Below are 20,536 nucleotides of genomic sequence, written 5' to 3' on the forward strand. Positions count from 1 at the left end.
CCATGCCTCAAATAAAATAAATCCCAGAAGACCTAACATTAAGAATTGTTGACTTGCATAAAGCTGGAAAGAGTTACAAAAGTATCTCTAAAAGCCTTGATGTTCATCAGTCCACGGTAAGACAAATTGTCTATAAATGGAGAAAGTTCAGCACTGTTGCTACTCTCCCTAGGAGTGGCCGTCCTGAAAAGATGACTGCAAGAATGCTCAGCTGTTTCTGACGAGAGGGCGGGGTCAGCTCCAATCATCAATGGGGCCGACCAATCAGCTGCTTAAAGGAATCCAGGAAGCCATCCTGAAACACACATACAAATACACAAACCACAACAGAAACTGGGAACGTAACAGTGCCTTTTGGCAAACTCCAAGCGGCTATAGTGTGCCTTTTACTGAGGAGTGGCTTCCGTCTGGCCACTCTACCATAAAGGCCTGATTGGTGGAGTGCTGCAGAGGTGGTTGTCCTTCTGGAAGGTTCTCCCATCTCAACCGAGGAACTCTAGAGCTCTGTCTGAGGGACCATCGGATTCTTGGTCACCTCCCTGACCAAGGCACTTCTCCCTCGATTGCTCAGTTTGGCCGGGCGGCCAGCTCTAGGAAGGGTCTTGGTGGTTCCAAACTTCTTCCATTTAAGAATGATGGAGGCCACTGTGTTCTTGGGGACCTTCAATGCTGCAGAAATGTTTTTGGTACCMTTCCCCAGATCTATGCCTCGACACAATCCTGTCTCGGAGCTCTACAGACCATTCCTTCGACCTCATGGCTTGGTTTTTGCTCTGACATGTACTATCAACTGTGGTACCTTATATAAACAGGTGTGTGCCTTTCCAAATCATGTCCACTCAATTGAATTTACCACAGGTGGACTCTAATCAAGTTGTAGAATCATCTCAAGGATGATCAATGGAAACAGGACGGCACCTGAGCTCAATTTTGAGTCTCATAGCAAAAGGTCTGAATACTTATGTAAATAAGGTATTTTCTGTTTTATTTGCAAGCATTTCTACAAACCTGATTTCAATTTGTCATTATGGGGTATTGTGTGTAGATTGCTGAAGATTTTTACATCCATTTTAGAATAAGGCTGTAACGTAACGAAATGTGGAAAAAGTCAATGGGTCTGAATACTTTCCAAAGGCACTGTACAGATGTAGGATCTTAATTTGACTTTTTTTCACAGCAGGAAAATAATACTGCAGCAACAGGAAATTATAATTATTGTATGGATTATAATTAATGGATATTTTTGTAGAGGTTGATACATTTTAGGGAAAATCAAGTCTGACATTTTAAAGTGTAAACTACAAACTTTAGATGCCTTTTAAAACCTTGAATACACTACAATTCTGCATTTCCTGCAACAACAGGCTAATCGAATTAAGATCCTAGGCCAATTGTCGTAGCAGTAGTCGTGTTCACAACTGAAGAGTATAGCCTATGTCTGCATTTCRCTATAGCTTAACTGGATATTGTTGTATGTGTAAGCAATACCTAAGTTAGCTATAACTTACCAGAAAAGTACCAGATAGACCATTTACAGTAACTACTGTTCATTATTACTCAGTAAATAAACACCATCAGCCGACTGAAGATCTAGCTAAGTAGCTACAGAAAGTAATGGAGAAATTTGACCTTTCCGCAGCAGGTAGCTCTGGTCAGGCAGCTTCATCTTATAGCAGGTTGAGGGACTAACTTACTTCCACTAGCTACTACTATCTAACATGAGTATAGTCAGTAGCCAGCTAGTGCAAGCCAACTTTGTTCAGTTTGTTCTATTGGCATGCAAACTTCCTAAAAAGTTCTGCATCTTAGCTAACATTATTATTTTTTATCTTCCAGTCATACTCAGTCTAATCCTTTCTTTGGACTGCCAACCTAGGGTGTTAACACCGCCACTAAGTCCTGTCAATTTTCTATGAGGAGGTGTGTACTTCCGGGTATAAACAAAAAACAAAAATTGAATAAAAGTGGTTATTTGTTTCCCGTTATTCCATGTCCAATTTTGATACAATAAAGGCAACTTTCAAATTCAGATAAGAAAAATTCTGTTTTTTTAAAAACTTAAATCTAAATAACCTAACTAACACAGCCCCAGCCCATTTCCTTTCTCTCTAACTGCAATGAAAAGGGACAAAGATGCAACTTTGTATTACAATTTATTTGTAGATTTTCACAATGGTTTTTTCACTTGAAACATTACAAACAGTGAAAAAGTACTATACAACAAAAAACAATTACTGAAATGAACGCTAGACAGTCAGGGAGCATTGGAAATTCCAAAAACGATGGATAAAGGACTACATTTAGCAAATTTTGACGGTGAGGAAATATTTTAAAAATGTCAGTGGTGCTCTCTGGACCTTGATGAAGACCGAATGAGGCGCAAGCAAAATGACACACCTGCCATAGCTTTTTACTGTCAAAATGCCTTTCAAAGACAAAGAGAAATTCTCTCTTGCCACTATATTGTCACGGATCCCTCCGGAACATTCATTACRCACACCTGTCCCCTATTCCCACTGATTAGTACTTGTATAAGTGTGCCCTTTGGTTTCCAKTGGGCTGTCGGTTATTGTTCCCATGTCCATTGGGGGTGTGAGTACGTTGGTGCAGCTGCTATACTGTGTGCTTTATATATTGTGTATTACGGGTATCGTCCTGTGGCGTTCAACAAGGTTTACCCTCGTTCTTTTGTTTGGGTACAGCCCAGTGTTTTTGTATACGTACGTGTTTGTTTTGGGTGTATTAAAAAACCCTATTGTGTATTACTGTGCCTGTCTCCAAAATCCTTTATACCAGCATGACATATATTGGTTGTGTTACCAGGATCCTAAATTGTATGAAAAGAAAGAAAGTTGTACACTCAATATATATACTCCAAACAATTGATTAAGTAAACCTAATAACCAACGTTTCGGCAACTCTGACTGTGCAATTGATTTTTATACAGTTTAATCTTCGTTGGTTAGCACCTCTACAACAATGTGGGTGTGCACAGCTCATGCTTTTTACAAGGCAGATGGGCTGACTGTGGAATACATAGGAGGCTGCTGAGGGGAGGAGGGCTCATAATAATGGCTGTAATGGACAAAATGAAATGGCATCAAACACATGGAAACCACGTGTTTGATGTATTATACCATTCCACTCATTCCGCTCACAATTACCAGCATTAAGGTGCCACCAACCTCCTGTGTTGGAATGAGACTGTCTTGCTGTGAGCAGGCATCAGGCTTATTGACAACAGATACATGAAGTACTCTGACATTATCCTGAGATATCAAACAAACATAAAAATGGGCCAATATGGCAAATCTCTGTCAGGCGTTTCTTTCCTTCAACCTACAGTAGCCTATTCACTCCCTGTTATACACAGGACCTAGAGTGGGCAGTATAGTTAAGTATAGTTACTTTGAACTCTAGGGCCTGATTGCTTGGGCTGGGATTCAATCTGTAGCGCATTGTAGCGCGCTTGACATTTTACGGTACTTTATGATTGAGCCAACATCTGCAGCGTTTACTGTGAATGTGATCTCAGCAAACACAGGAACATTGCCTTTTAAAGGCACGTTATTGTCGACAGCGCTCTACAACGAGCCTTGGATTGAGTCCCGGCCTAGGCCACAGGAAGGACATTCACTCACTCTTCTTCTTCTTCATAGTCTTCTTCGTTCCACAACACTTGCGGAAGCAGACTTTGCAGCATTTAACGGTGACCATGACAACAATGAGAACTATAGTGAGTAGCAGAGTGAACACGTCCAGACTGTGGTACTGGATCCAGTTGAGGTCGTGAGCGGCAGGTCTTAGGTGTTCTGCTCCTCCGTGGCGCATCACAAATTCCGCCCAGAACACAGCCAGGTCCAGGGGCTCGATGGGACGGTCCTTATGTACCGCTGACAGCTTCAGCATCTTCTCCTTGTAACTGGGGCYGAAGGACAGATGCAACAGGGTTTACAATCTCCTCATAGACTGGGGCTGAATTCTAATGAGGAACTCAGACGTTCATGTAAATCATGCATTGTTGACAATATTATATTTGCACTGAAACTCAATATGTAGATCTCGAGTTAGGATTTGGTCCCTGTACTGTTTGCACTGCTATATTTTTATCCTGCTTGTCCTGTTTATTTGAGCTTGTGTCCTACAACGTGTCTACACCTTAGCAAATTATTAAAAAAATTACCAAAAAGGCAAGATTTTAACCTATCTTGGAGTATGCAGCATTACTAGTTATTGTTGATGGTCCTCATGATGAAAATGACTTTCAGGGATTACAAAGATTCAATTTTAGATTACATGTGGTTTCATTTAAGAGGTTCATAGTTTGTATTTTCAGTGTATAACATGTCCTTGTAACATTATTATTCTGAACAAAAATAGTGTAAAATGTTGGTCCCAGAAATGTTCCATATGCACAAAAAGCTTTTTTCTCTCAAATTTTGTGCACAAATTTGTTTACATCCCTGTTAGTGACATTTTGTCTTTGCCAGATAATCCATCCACTTGACAGGTGTGGCATATCAAGAAGCTGATTAAACAGCATGATCATTATACAGGTGCACCTTGAGCTAGGGACACTCTAAAATGTGCAGTTTTGTCACACAACACAATGCCTCAGATGTCTGAAGAGCGTGCAATCAGATGTCTGAAGAGCGTGCAATTGGCATGCTGACTGTAGGAATGTCCACCAGAGCTGTTGCAAGCTAATTTAATGATAATTTCTCTACCATAAGCCGCCTCCAACGTTGTTTTAATCAAATTTGGCAGTACGTCCAACTGGCCTCACAACAGCAGACCATGTCTATGGTATTGTGTGGGTGAGCGGTTTGCTGATGTCAACGTTGTGAACGGAGTGCCCCATGGTGGTGGGGGGGTTATGCTATGGGCAGGCATAAGCTATAGACAACAAACACAATTGCATTTTATCGATTGGCAATTTGAATGTACAAAAATACGATGACGTGATCCTGAGGCCCATTTTTTATTAACGGTATACTGTATGTGACCAACAGATGCATATCTGTATTCCCAGTCATGTGAAATCCATAGATTAGGGCCTAATTAATTCATTTCAATTGACTGATATGAACTGTAACTCAGTAAAATCGTAGAAATTGTTGCATGTTGCGTTTATATTTTTGTTCAGTATACTTCCTTGTATTACGTTAACATGATGTCTGACCTCTTGTCGTTGATGACCTTGTTGAGGGCCTCCACCAGTTTGTCTGAGGTGATATCGAACAAATTGAGCACCTCCCCGACACCCCTCACCGCCATGCGGTGTACATTGTCACTCTGGTCACCGAACAACGGAAGCATCACCATGGGAACACTGTTACAGATCCCCTCGTAGATACCGTGGGTTCCTCCGTGGGTGATGAAGGCCTTGACCTTGGGGTGGCCTAGAACATGGAACATAGAACATTCACCACGAAGAAGAAGATGTATTGTTTCTCTTGCAAAATGGCAACAACAGTAGCATGTGTTTACTGAGAAGAGTACCCCTCTAACTTCTGTAACCCAGGTGGTTTTCATCATAACTATATCATTGTAACATTATCTCTGATGATGAGAGACTAAACCAACCCAGCAGATCATTCTGAGGAAGCCACTTCATCAATCTGACGTTGTCTGGAGCGTTCTCAGGCACCACTCCTGTGTACCTCCACACCACCTTAAAACAGAGAACAACAGTTTACTTAGCTAATCAAGTCATATAGAATCATCTGCCAATTCTGGATATAGTGGTGAAGGTACACCACTTTGTAGTGGAATATAAATGTGTGTCTGGAGCGTTAAGGCATAGCTCCAGTGTCCTCCACACAAACTGAACAACATAGAACAGCAGCTTGCCATGACACTTGACGTTGTATATGAAGAATGGAGAATATGCAAATGTCATTGAAACTCCATGTAATTACAGCATTCCTCAGAGTTAAGTACAACGGGGGACAAAGGACTTGTTCTTAGTCTAGATTAGATTAATGGTGGATTGGAGATTAGGCCTATATGCAGCGTTGGGTAGGTCATTTTCTAAATGTAATCCGTTAGTTACTAGTTACCTGTCCAAAATAGTAATCAGTAACGTAACTTTTAGATTACCCAAACTCAGTAACGTAATCTAATTACTTTCAGATTACTTTCCCCTTAAGGCATTAGAAGAAGACAAAAATGAATATTACCAATTTAATGACATCTATTGCAGGATAAATCAGTGTTAGAGTTTACATAGCTGGCCATAAATGGATGTTGCATTTTACATTACGGGTTGGTTATGTAGGCTTCTTCTAACCCATTGCTTTCTACTATAGATAATTATACAATAAGGCTGTATTGARTTTGTTTTATTAGGATCCCCATTAACTGACGCCAATGGCGACAGCTAGTCTTACTGGGGTCTGACACACATAACGAAAAATACATTACAGACAAGATTTTACAACTGACATACTGTACATTAACATGTAGTTTGCGTGTGTGTGCATCTATCAGTTACACATACATGTCAGTACATACAACAAGTAGGTTATATGGGGGAGAGGCCTTGTGACTGGAGGTGTTGCTTTATTTGTTTTTGATATGGAAGGGAGTTCCCTGCAATCATGGCTCTGTATAATACTGTATGTTTTTTGMWACTTGTTCCCGACCTGGGGACTGGGAAAGACCCCTGGTGGCATGTCTGGTGGGGTAAGTGTGTTTGTCAGTGTTGTATGTAAGTTGACTATGCAAACAATTTGTTTATTATAAAAATAAGAAGCGATGCAGTCAGTCTCAACTCTTAGCCAAGAGAGACTGGCATGCATAGTATTGATATTAGCCCTCTGACTACAATGAAGAGCAAAATGTGCCACTCTGTTCTGGGCCAGCTGCAGCTTAACTAGGTCCTTTGCGGCACTTAACCATACGACTGGACATTAATCAAGATAAGATAAAACTAGAGCCTGCAGGACTTGCTTTGTGTAGTGTGGTGTCTCTTTAGCATKTCTTTACCACAMACAGACTTACAACCATTCAATCATTTTTGACCATGACAGTTTAGAATCTAAGGTAACACCAAGTAATTTAGTCTCCTCAACTTGTTCAACAGCCACACCATTCATTACCAGATTCAGCTYAGGTCTAGATCTTAAAGAATGATTTGTACCAAATACAATGGTCTTAGTTTTAGAGATGTTAAGGACCAGTTTAGTACTGGCCACCCATTCTAAAACTYACTGCAWCTCTTTGTTCAGGGRTGCATTGATATCACTAGCTGTGGTTGCTGACACATATAGGGTTGAATCATCAGTATACATGGACACACAGGCTGAAATCTAACAGTATAGCTCCCACAATCTTCTTCTTATGAATTTATTTCAACCAATCATCAGTCAATCGTGTCATTGCAGTGCATGACAGCTAACATATGGAATTGTTTAAAGATGGTCATACTATTGATCATTTAGCTATTTGATTTAGAATTTTAGGACCCCATTTAGTATTAAAAATATATATAAAAAATTGTATTTGATAAAATATTGAATTTGGCCTTTACTACTACAGCCCATAGAAACACATTCATTCATAAATAGCAAAAAAGACAGTAAGGAATAAGGTTTTAAAGTGTCTGTCCTATATCTAGGAGATGCAAGAAAGCTCAGGAAATATGTTGTCAGTTGTTGATGTCTACAGAAGACGTAGAGACTGTATACTTAAAGATTGTGTTAGTCAGAAAGGGTTAACTGTGGGAAACATTATGTAATAGACAGATGATGGATGCGTTCCAAACACCATATTCCCTATATAGTGCACTACTTTTGACCAGCTGTGGTCAAAAGTAGTGCAATATATGGAATAGGGTGCCATTTGGGACAGCATCGAGGAGTCCTTACCCTCTGAGGGATCCTGCTGAAGGCATCAAAGAACTGCTTGGCTTTCTCCTCAGGCATCTGAGAGATCATAGAGCCCAGGGTGAAGACCACGAAGCCATCCTCTCCTGACTCATCCACAAACTCCTGCAGGTCCTGTTGAGGCACGGGGAAGAGTTAGTTAACAAAAACATTTTACATTTACACTGAACAAAAATATAAACGCAACATGCAACAATTTAAATGATTTTATGAGGAAATCAGTCAACTGAAAAAATTCATTGAGCCCTAATCTATGGATTTCATGTTACTGGGCGGGGGCGCAGCCATGGGTGGGCCTGGGAACATGGGTGGGCCTGGGAGAGCATAGGCCCACCCAATGGAATGAGTTTTTCCCCACATAAGGACTTTATTACAGACATAGATACGCCTAAGTTTCATCAACTGTCCGGGTGGCTGGTCTCAGACGATCCTGCAGGTGAAGAAGCCGGATGTGGAGGTCCTGGGCTGACATGGTTACACGTGGTCTGTGGTTGTGATACCGGTTGGATGTACTGCCAAATTCTCTAAAACGATGTTGGAGGCGGCTTATGGGAGATAAATATATGTTCATTTCTCTGGCAACAGCTCTGGTGGGCATTTCTGCAGGCAGCAAGCCAATTGCACGCTCTCTCAAAACTTGAGACATCTGTGGCATTGTACTGTATGACAAAACTTTACACTTTGGAGTGGCCTTTTATTGTCCCCAGCACAATTACTTGTTCCTTTTCTTTTCTTTCTTATTCTTATTCTTGATTAAGGGCTTGTAGGTAAGCACTTCACTGTAAGGTCTACACCTATTCTATTCGGTGCATGTGATTAATACAATTTTATTTGAAGGTGCACCAGTGGAATGATCATGCTGTTTAATCAACTTCTAAGAGGTAAGAAAAAACAATCACATATCACATTTATTGGAAGTAGACCCCTCTCGGAAATATCAGCAGAACCACACAGACGATGAACCAAACACACAATGAATTGTGGTCCTTCATTATGCAATGGAATTGTATGTACATACAGGCAGAAAACAAACAGCAACTGCTGTGTGAAACCTTACCTCATGGTGGTCATCAATATTTCACATTGAACAATATAAACAGAGAAGGCATCAAATGATTTAATTCACATTAAAAAAAATGTATGTTTAAATTCCACACATCAGTATTAGAACAGTATTAACAGAACATTAACTGAAGGAGGGAGGGTGAAGTTGTGAAAGGATACCATGCTTTGATAACACACCCTGTATTCATAGAAGATAAAGGCATAATAAACCCTATAACAATCACAGCTAACCCCAACCTTTACCCCACAGAACAATCCCTGCAGAGTAGTTTATCTTCCTGTGGTTTGTAGTGTTGGAACTAGAAGGGCCCCTCAGTTCCTCTGTTAGATTATAGTGGGGGGTATAATTGCCACAGTAGTGAATCTATTCCTTGAGGTTTCTGGACCTGGATCCATATAGGTTGCACAGCTACGCACAGTCGAAGTTGTTTATTCTAAAACATATTCTTATGAGACTCACCGCTGGAAGTGGAGCTCTTTTACCACAGTTGATGCCTCCAATGTTGACCATGTTGGGCATCCTGGGTTTGGGATACTCAAAGGAGTAGTCATACCTCAGCAGCCAGATGGCCCCGTGACCCAGCAGTTCCCTGTARGTCATGTCRTTCTCCAGGTACCTACTGGTCAGCTCGTCAAAGCTGGCAAACATTACCGTACACAGGTAGCTCTCCAGACTGTACATGAGCATGTTCTTAACCCTCCCTAGGAAGTCCATGTTGTCAGTGTTGCCGGAGAATAAGCGTGGTACGTAAGATGGGGGAGTGGGGCACTGGGCAGCCTTCTCATCCAGCCCACAGGGGATCCCCCTCGAGAAGTAAACCGCTGGGATGTTGAAGGAGTCAGCGATGACGGATCCACAGGGTAGGAAGGGGTCGGTCAGCATCATCTGAAATATTTCTCCTCTCAGTCGCTGCATCAGGGGCTTGTCATACAGCCTCACAGCTTTTCACCTGCATGGTGGTGAATTGAATCAGATGCTGCACGTTCACGAATATGTCCATTACATCCGGGGCCTTGAGGAACGCAGCGTCCTTCAGTTTGTTGACGTTCTCGTCCAGTTGTGCCTTGCTGTAGGGGACCCTGAAGGTCTCAGTCCTGTAGTAGTCAGAGCCCTGGATGAGGATGGATGTGTCAGGGACCAGCACAACCATCTCATGGCCTCTGGCCGCCAGCTCCTTCACCAGCAYCTTCATGCTCAGCCAGTGGCTCCCGTCTACAGGCATCACCAGGACCTTGTCCCCCTGGACAGGTGTAGGACACAGGGCAAGGCAGAACCAGCAGTCCCAGCCTAAGCCCCTGCCTCAGTCCCAACCCTGGCCCTAGCCTCAGCCCCGGCCTCAGACCCTGCCCCAGCTTCAGCACAAGAACACCCTTCCGCCACCCCATGCCTCTCTGCCTCTCTGCTCAGTTACACAAGCTGTTTTGTGAGAAGGAAACTACCTCCCTGAAGTCTGGCACTGAATGCTACTGAGAGGGGGCTGGACCTCAGACTAAACTGTGAGTGGGAGTGTGTCTCCCTGCTATGTCTGGGTCTGCCTTTGCAGGCAGGCTGTTATATAACCCCAGTCAATCCTTCCTGTTGACTAAAGTCTATCAGCAGGCTGAATGGTTCAGGTTATTGATGACATGGAGAGGATTAGCTCGCTAGTAATTTCAATGTGACTTAACATATAGCGTAGCCAAGTTGGTTCTGGGTGCCGATATTAGCTGCCTATTGACTAGTGACTTATAATGTACTCGTTTTTTGAGGGAGAAAGTATAACAGTTATACTTATGATCAGTAAAACATTGTATTAACAAGTACTGAAACCAGAAAAGTAAGCATCACTCATTTAAAAGGGCTCTGTAAAAAAAAAAAAACTATTTTTAACAACACTCATTAATAATACAGAATTATACTTTTTTCCAATAGTCCTCATATTGCTATAGTTTAATTGATGGTTTTCTTAGTTCTACAAAATAAACTGTTGTCTGTTATTCATAAATTTCCCATTGAGTAGCATGACATTAGCTATTTTTACAATGACTTGTCCAGTGATTTTTTGTTGTTGTCTACATTTAAAAAGTTCGCATCGAAAATAGATGCGAAAATTGCCTGCTACGGTGCTTTCCCATTTAACTACCTAGTCGATAAAAACAACTGGACATAATGTCGTCACACCTACAAATTTAAAAAAAACACGCAAAAACCTACAGTGTTGAATAATAATGTAATGGTTGTTTTCATTACCCATTTAGGAAAATTGCGCATTAATAAATTGGCGACAGCCTGTATGCCCTCCCACCTATCTGTTTCGTCTCAGGTAGGACCCGCGAAAGCCAGCATGTAGGCTATAGAATGCAATAATGTACTCATATGTGCCATATTTTAACAATTCTCATGTGCAAACGTATCGCCAAGGTCCATGCCATGGTGAAACGTGCACTGTTGTAAATCTGAAATAATTGGATGTTGAAACTTGCCAGCCAACCAGAAAAGCATGGGGAAGCAATTTAGACATTCTGGAAAGTCAGGACAATCCTTGTCCTGCACAGAAACATAATTTTTATAGTTTACATTTTTTATTTAGCATGTAGCAGACATTTAGAATGAAATGTGGAGTGACGCGTTATAGTTACTGGTACATCACGTGTACATCACCTTCAAAATGATTAGGCAATCATAATTTATTTTTAAAAGAAAACGTTTCCATTATCATTTGTCGCAATAAAGAAGCTAGACAAAATAAAAATACACCCCTGTCGAATGGATAGGAAATGGATCCTATAGCTGCCGTTTCCATTACACATTTTGAGCGACAATTATTTTGTTGAATTAACCTGGGTCAATGGAAACCTGCTTAATGAAAAACAAAAGTAACGGGAAAGGTCATTACAGAGCACGCAAAATGCAAGTCATAGTTAACCCTTACACCAATAACCCTGCTCTGGGAGGAGTCATGATGGTATTCTAACCATTGAGCTATACCCTAAATCTCAAAGTATTACCTCATGTTTCGTGAGGAATCCAGCCCATTACCCCTTCAACTCCTCCCATTTCTCCTCCAACCCAAAACACTGACAAGCAATCTTAAACTCTCAGTGGCACGCCAACCTGCATGCACACATACTTTCGCAAGCACTGTTGCATGCACAGACGTTCACACACTTTTCACACGCTGATACACACACACACTTCAAAAATACCAGTGGCGTGCGAAGCAAGCTGCCTTGGAAAACAGACACCCACACCTCCAGTCCGGGGGAGATAACATCAAACATATTATATATAGAAAGGAATTTAACCTACGGTTATTGACACCACGGTTGATAAAACACCTTCAGCAGAGTGACACAAATACGTTACATTTGTTCTACACTATGGTAATGAAGAATATAATATTAGATATCCTTGAACATTCCATTCTATGGAAATAATAAATCTGCATTGAAATAACACTACGTTTTACGCAATCAACACTTTCAATCACACATTACAATGCAGTAAACAGTGCTAATCAAAGATCTGGAGGTGAAATTACTGTGATCAACAACAACAATGTAATCCTGAATACAGTCTCATCCACAGAGCGCCTTTCTACACCACCTCCTARTTACTCTCTACTCAACAGAAACTGTTGAGGTGATCAACTCACAGTGAATGTTTCTGATTAAAGAAATAAAATATGAAGTTACTGTACTTCCAGTGATCGGACAGTTTTCTGTTTGTTGTTACCATGTTTGTTTTCCCATCTTCACTGAACAAAAATATGAACGCAACATGTAAAGTGTTGGTCCCATATTTCATGAGCTGAAATAAAAGATCCCAGAAATGTTCCATATACAAAAAAGCTTATTTCTCTCAAATTCTGTGGACAAATTTGTTGACATTCCTGTTAGTGAGCATTTCTCCTTTGCCAAGATAATCCATCCACGTGACAGGTGTGGCATATCAATAATCTGGGTTAAACAGCAGGCTCATTACACAGGTGCACCTTGTGCTGGGGACAATAAAAGGCCACTCTAAAATGTGCAGTTTTGTCACACAACGCAATGTCACAGATGTCTGAAGTTTTGAGGGAGTGTGCAATTGGCATGCTGTCTGCAGGAATGTCCACCAGATAATTTAATATTAATTTCTCTACCATAAGACGCCTACAACGTCATTTTAGAGAATTTGGCAGTACGTTCAACCAGCCTCACAACCGCAGACCACGTGTAACCACGCCAGCCCAGGACCTCAACATCCGTCTGAGATGAGCCACCTGGACAGCTGATGAAACTGTGGGTTTGCACAACTGAATAATTTTTCCATAAACTGTCAGAAACCTTCTCAGGGAAGCTCATCTGCATGCTTGGTGGCCTCACCAGGGTCTTGACCTGACTGCAGTTCGGCGTCATAACCATAACTTGTTGCCAGAAGTTTGCAAATGTTTACCAATAGTGGTGAATCTGCAGCAAACCTTTGGCAACAATAATACTTTTTTCCACTAGTGGCAAACAGTTTGCCAGAGATTTCTTTCTGGCAAACAATTCTCTCAAGATTCTATTTCAATCTGTGGCAAACCTGTGGCAACAATATTTATTGACATTAGTGGCAAACAGTTGACCAGAAGCTGTTTCTGGTGAATACATGAGTTCCAAGACCAGTAACGTTGAGGACCAGTCAGGGGGAAAATGGAAACCAAGCTATCTAGCTACCTGCCGAAGTTGTCTGATGAGTGTCTAACTTACAGTATTAATTACACTTCCTTATAAACTTAAAAATGGTGTTTGCTAGCACAACAGCTCAGTTAGCAACATTATGAGCTAACTTGAGCTTCACTTTTGCAGATGGATACCCATCGCCTACCCATGGTGTTGGAAGAAGCTGCATTGGAAGGAGGATGCATCAACACCCTGGAAAGATGTCTGTGGTGCACTCACGCATAACACTTTRTTTGAGTGATAAATGAGTGTATCGTTTTCAAGCTTGATAAGGTAGCTAATGTATGTATTATTCTCCTACATGTAGCCTATACAGTGCATTCGGAAACTATTCAGACCCCTTGAACCCGATGAACATCTCTGGAGAGACCTGAAAATAGCTGTGTCTCCATCCAACCTAACAGAGCTTGAGAGGATCTGCAGAGAAGAATGGGAGAAACTCCCCAAATACAGGTGTGCCAAGCTTGTAGCGTCATACCCAAGAAGACTCGAGGCTGGCTGTAATCGGTGCCAAAGTTGCTCCAACAAAGTACTGAGTAAAGGGTCTGAATACTGTGGTGCCAGCTCCCCGCACTTGCCGTGCAAAAATGAGCATCCAGCCAGGATGGGTTGGGCTCCTGGTCTCCAGTACGCCTCCTCGGTCCAGGATATCCTGCGCCGGCTCTACGCACTGTGTCACCAGTGCGCCTTCACAGCCCAGTGCGTCCTGTGCCAGCGCTCCGCACTTGCCGGGCTAAAGTGAGCATCCAGCCAGGACGGGTTGTGCCAGCTCTACACTCCAGACCTCCAGTGCGCCTCCACGGCCCAGTATATCCTGCACCGGCCATTTGTACTGTGTCTCCAGTGCGCCTTCACAGCCCAGTGCGTCCTGTGCTAGCGCCCCACACTTGCCGGGCTAGAGTGAGCATCCAGCCAGGATGGGTTGTGCCAGCTCTACGCTCCAGACCTCCAGTGCGCCTCCACGGTCCAGTATATCCAGGGTCCCCAGTCCGGAGCCTCCGGCGACGGTCTCCAGTCCGGAGCCTGCGGCGACTGTCCCCAGTCCGGAGCCTGCGGCGACTGTCCCCAGTCCGGAGCCTGCGGCGACMGTCCCCAGTCCGGAGCCTGCGGCGACGGTCCCCAGTCCGGAGCCTGCGGCGACGGTCCCCAGTCCGGAGCCTGTGGCGACGGTCCCCAGTGATCCTGCAGTGATCTACGGTCCAGAGTCCGCGACAACGATCTACGGTCCGGAGTCCCCGGCGACGATCCCCGCACCAGAGGCGCCACCGAAGTGGGGGGAGCCTCAAGCGGAGCGGGGTCTGCGTCCCGCACCGGAGCCTCCACCGAGATGAGATGCCCACCCGGACCCTCCCCTGTAGGCGGCCGGAGTCCGCACCTTTCGGGGGGGGGGTTGGAGAGGCTTTTTTATTCTCTATTTGGTTAGGTCAGGGTGTGACTTGGGTGGGCAAATCTATGTTTATATTTCTTTGTTGGCCTAGTATGGTTCCCAATCAGAGGCAGCTGTTTATCGTTGTCTCTGATTGGGGATCATACTTAGGCAGCCCTTTTTCCCACCTTCAGTTGTGGGATCTTGTTTTTGTACAGTTACTGTGTAGCCTGCAGAACGTTACGTTTGTTTATCCTTTTTTTTTTTTTTTGGTGTTCATCAAATAAAGAAAGATGTATGCTTACTACGCTGCGCCTTGGTCTCATTCCAACAACGGAAGTAACAATACCTTTGCAAAAATGTCTAAAAAACAGTTTTTGCTTGGTCATTATGGGGTATTGTGTGTAGATTGATGAGGGGAAAAAATTATTTAATCAATTTTAGAAAAAGGTTGTAACGTAACAAAATGTGGAAAAGGGGAAGGGGTCTGAATAATTTCCGAACATTCTTTGTAACAATTAGATTAGATTTTTTTATTAGATTTTCCATTGCTTTATACTAGTAGCTAGCTCATCTTCATCATGTGTTGTTCCTTCTCTCTTTCTTTCTAGAAGCAATCAGTTACAAGGGAAAAATACAGATTGAGGACTTCAATTAAACTGAGGACAGAGAAATATGTGTGCACCAGGTCAAGGCTTCTAGCATGCGTTGCTGTAAGTTAACAATAATTCATTTTGGAAAATGAATATGAATTGCCTTATTATAGGCATAACTAGGGTTGCAAATGGAGGGTATATTACTGGAAACTTTCAAAGTTTATCAGTAAACTACCAGAATTTGGGTATTTTACAAGGATTTGATGTAATCTACCACTTGACATGGCCCTTTTGTGTACTTCAGATTATCGCAGATGTCTGTAATTATCTCTGGCCCTCTGTGTGGCCTTATCACATATAAAATATAGGAAAAAATAAATAAATAAAATATTTTTAAATAAAAAATAGAATGACAAAACTGCAAAACATTATCCTAAATATAACCCATCAACTTAGTGAATACCATTGGTGTTTATTATGAGAGTTTCAGCATGAAATATATCCTATACATTTTTTTACACACTTATTTATTTTACCTTGTCAATATGTATTTGTTGTCAATGTTTTGGTGTCAAACTGGTATCAGTTGTGAACAAAGTAAATAGTTGGATGAGTTGCAGAGTTAATTGAAAATAATGCCATTGTTGATTAGTTGTTTATTTCATGAATTAGGCTATTTTCTCTTGAACCATAAAGTCTATCTATTAGAAACAAAGATTTGCCAAAGTAAGATATTTACATTTTGACTCCATCCAAACAGATTCACAGGAGATTGTAGAAGAATTTCCATGACATCATGTGGATTTTCCAGTATCTATATTGTTTTCTTAGATGTAGGGAGCATAATTACTATGGGGTTATTCATTAGACATGTGTAAGCATAACGTAGGCTGGATCCATGTGAATGTATAAAGCTGGAACAATATAAGGCTAACTGTTAGATTCTGCTTACATTCTGTTTTTACATGTCTATGTGAATATGCCAAGCTGGAACAACATAGACCTGACCGTCCTGGGCCATGTCTGATCTGTCGAAGGCTACTGGACACGTATATGGGTTAATCATTCATAGGCAACATAGGCCTGAACTTGTGAAGGCCAGTGACTGTYTACTTTAGTTAATCAATTATAGAACCACAAGCCATGTGTTCGTATTGGGGAGACATGTTACACTGGAAAGATATGTTTGTATTAATCAAGTACTATTAGAAATGCACTTATACTAGGAACATATATATGCAATAAATGTATTATTTTTTGTATTAGAACTGTGGTGTCGCCACCAATATAATCTAAACTTGAGCAAGATAAGTCAGATGTGGGCGTTAACAAGCCAGAATTGAGACAGAAAGATAATGGTGGCGCAAGGCCAAGGGGTGTTAATCATTTACWTAGAGATGAATGACTATGTATGTTATGCAAGTGTGGAAAGGTATAAAAGCTGAGTACTGAGACTGGAGAAATCATTTCTTCCATGGAATTGCGTGGCTTCTGTTACTTTTGTAATAAAGTCTAATTGAATTTACAAGTATATCTGAGAAATATTTGATTCAATATTTCCACGACAAGATCTGACTGTAGTTTTTTTTGTATTGCTTTCCTTGTTTTATTTTCCAATCACGATAATGATTGTGGTCCCTGAAGGATCTACAGTGGCAAGAAAAAGTATGTGAACCCTTTGGAATTACCTGGATTTCTGTATAAATTGGTCATCAAATTTGATCTGATCTTCATCTAAGTACAACAATAGACAAGCATAGTGTGCTTAAACTAATAACACACAAACGACTGTATTTGTCTTGTCTATATTGAATACATKATTTAAATATTCACAGTGTAGGTTGGAAAAAGTATGTGAACCCCAAGGCTAATGACTTCTCCAAAAGATAATTGGAGTCAAGAGTCAGCTAACCTGGAGTCCAATCAATGAGACGAGATCGGAGATGTTAAAAAAAAAAAAAAATTCTTAGGAGTGGATCATCTTAATATTGCGGAAAGATTGCTGCTTCCATCAATGTAATTGTCTGCATCATTTCCAATCCACCATATATTTTTGGGGTAAATATACATATATATCCATATACATACACATACATACCCATACATATACATATGCATACATAAACATTCATACATATACACATATATACATACACATACCCATATAGATATACATACATTTTTTTTTGAATATACCTTTATTATTCCCTGCAAACCTTACCACCCTTCCCCCAATTGGAGTAAACTAATAAACAATAACCCTTAGGCTTCTACCATCAGTTTATACATCTTATACACATTTTACAGACACAATCTATTTTACAATAGTTATATTTTGTTTGTTTTTAGTCCTTCCTCTGTTTCTGATGTCCATCCAGTTTGATTTCTATTTGTAACTGTGCCATTTCACAACATTTCGGAAGATATAAACATTTGACAGACCCCGTATGTTTTACATTGGTTACCTTGTTATTAGTCCCACCCTTCAGCTCCATTCAACCCCTCCCATCTATCTCTTAACACCATCCATTTTGGATTTCTATTTGCCATATATTTTTCAACTGTGCTGTGATGCTTCACAAAAGTACTGAACCTTTCTATTCTCATAGCTCATGTAAATTAAAGAGAAACATTTATGCTAAAATAATTATTATATTATTGATTGATTGACTATGGCTTTTCAAATCACCCAGTATTGCTATCTGCAGCGTTAGTTCTAGGCAAATGTTGCAATTTTTCAGCCATTCCTGGACCTGTGACAAAAAACGAGCTACATATGGACAATACCAAAATAAATGATCTAATGACTCTGCCTCCTCACAGCAAAATCTGCAGAGCTGGGAATATTGTATCCCCCATATACAGTTGAAGTCGGAAGTTTACATACACTTAGGTTGGAGTCATTAAAACTTGTTTTTCAACCACTCCACACATTTATTGTTAACAAACTATAGTTTTGGCAAGTCAGTTAGGACATCTACTTTGTGCATGACACAAGTAATTTTTCCAAAACAATTGTTTACAGACAGATTATTTCACTTATAATTCACTGTATCACAATTCCAGTGGGTCAAACGTTTACATACACTAAGTTAACCGTGCTTTTAAACAGCTTGGAAAATTCCAGAAATGATGTCATGGCTTTAGAAGCTTTTGATAGGCTAATTGACATCATTTGAGTCAATTGGAGGTGTACCTGTGGATGTATTTCAAGGCCTACATTCAAACTCAGTGCCTCTTTGCTTGATATCATGGGAAAATCAAAAGAAATCAGCCAAGACCTCAGACAAAAAATTGTAGACCTCCACAAGTCTGGTTCATCCTTGGGAGCAATTTCCAAACGCCTGATGGACCACATTATCTGTATAAACAATAGTACGCAAGTATAAACACCATGGGACCACACAGCCATCAGACCTCAGGAAGGAGATGGTGCGAAAAGTGCAAATCAATCCCAGAACAACAGCAAAGGACCTTGTGAAGATGCTGGAGGAAACAGGTACAGAAGTAACTATATCCATAGTAAAACGGTCCTAATCTACATAACCTGAAAGGCCGCTCAGCAAGGAAGAAGCCACTGCTCCAAAACCTCCATAAAAAATGCCCAGCTACGGTTTGCAACTGCACATGGGGACACAGAACATACTTTTTGGAGAAATGTCCTCTGGTCTGATGAAACCAAAATAGAACTGTTTGACCATAATGACCATCGTTATGTTTGGAGGAAAAAGGGTGAGGCTTGCAAGCAGAAGAACACCATCCCAACCGTGAAGCACGGGGTGGCAGCATCATGTTGTGGGGGTGCTTTGCTGCAAGACGGACTGGTGCACTTCACAAAATAGATGGCATCATTAGGGAGGAAAATTATGTGGATATATTGAAGCAACATCTCAAGAATCAGTCAGGAAGTTAAAGCTTGGTCGCAAATGGGTCTTCCAAATGGACATGGACCCAAGCATACTTCCAAAGTTGTGGCAAAATGGCTTAAGGACAACAAAGTCAAGGTATTGGAGTGGCCATCACAAAGCCCTGACCTCAATCCATAGAACATTTGTGGGCAGAACTGTAAAAGCGTGTGCGAGCAAGGAGGCCTACAAACCTGACTCAGTTACACCAGCTCTGTCAGGACTGATGGGCCAAAATTCATCCAACTTATTGTGGGAAGCTTGTGGAGGGCTTCCCAAAACGTTTGACCCAAGTTAAACAATTTAAAGGCAATGCTACCAAATACTAATGAGTGTATGTAATCTTCTGACCCACTGGGAATGTTGATGTAAAGAAAATAAAAGCTGAAATAAATCATTCTCTCTACTATTATTCTGACATTTCACATTCTTCAAATAAAGTGGTGATCCTAACTGACCTAAGACATTTTTACAAGGATTAAATGTCAGGAATTGTGAGAAACTGAGTTTAAATGTATTTGGCTAAGGTGTATGTAAACATCCGACTTCAACTGTATATAACATTCTATTGGTTGCAAGAATTTTGTACATTAATTAAAATTGAAAAATTTGAAGTTTTTAATCCGGCGTTGCTTTGCGTATCAATTCATAAACCATGTGCCATGGAATGGGTACATCAAAAATCTCTTCCCAACTATTTTGCAATTTATATGGCACAACTGTCCGTTTTTTGGTCCTCAAATGATATTGGTAAATGTTTTTCTTCATCACACTTTTCTTTAACCATTTATGTTCTTTAATGCAGAGCTGACATACAAGTTCCTTACTTTTTCCCCTCTTCCATTGTTGTYGTAATTCTGTAATTAATTGGTTGTAATTTTGGGTAGAGCAGACATTTCCATATGTCTGTGTTAGCTGCATGTGTGACATAACTCCACCAGTTCTATTTATATCATTCACTAAAATTACACATTTTTAAAAATATATGTACGATTTTTTGTTGTTGTTTTTAATCAATTAGTATATTTG

General features: G+C 41.0%; 1 pseudogene; it reads right to left on the bottom strand.

The window, feature by feature from the left end:
* Positions 1–2,990: 2,990 nt before the first annotated feature.
* Positions 2,991–10,432, bottom strand: LOC111959683 (UDP-glucuronosyltransferase-like; annotated as a pseudogene).
* Between the last annotated feature and the right edge of the window lie 10,104 nt (positions 10,433–20,536).

The sequence above is a fragment of the Salvelinus sp. IW2-2015 genome, linkage group LG36, assembly GCF_002910315.2.
Source record: "Salvelinus sp. IW2-2015 linkage group LG36, ASM291031v2, whole genome shotgun sequence".
Classification (NCBI taxonomy): Eukaryota; Metazoa; Chordata; class Actinopteri; order Salmoniformes; family Salmonidae; genus Salvelinus; species Salvelinus sp. IW2-2015.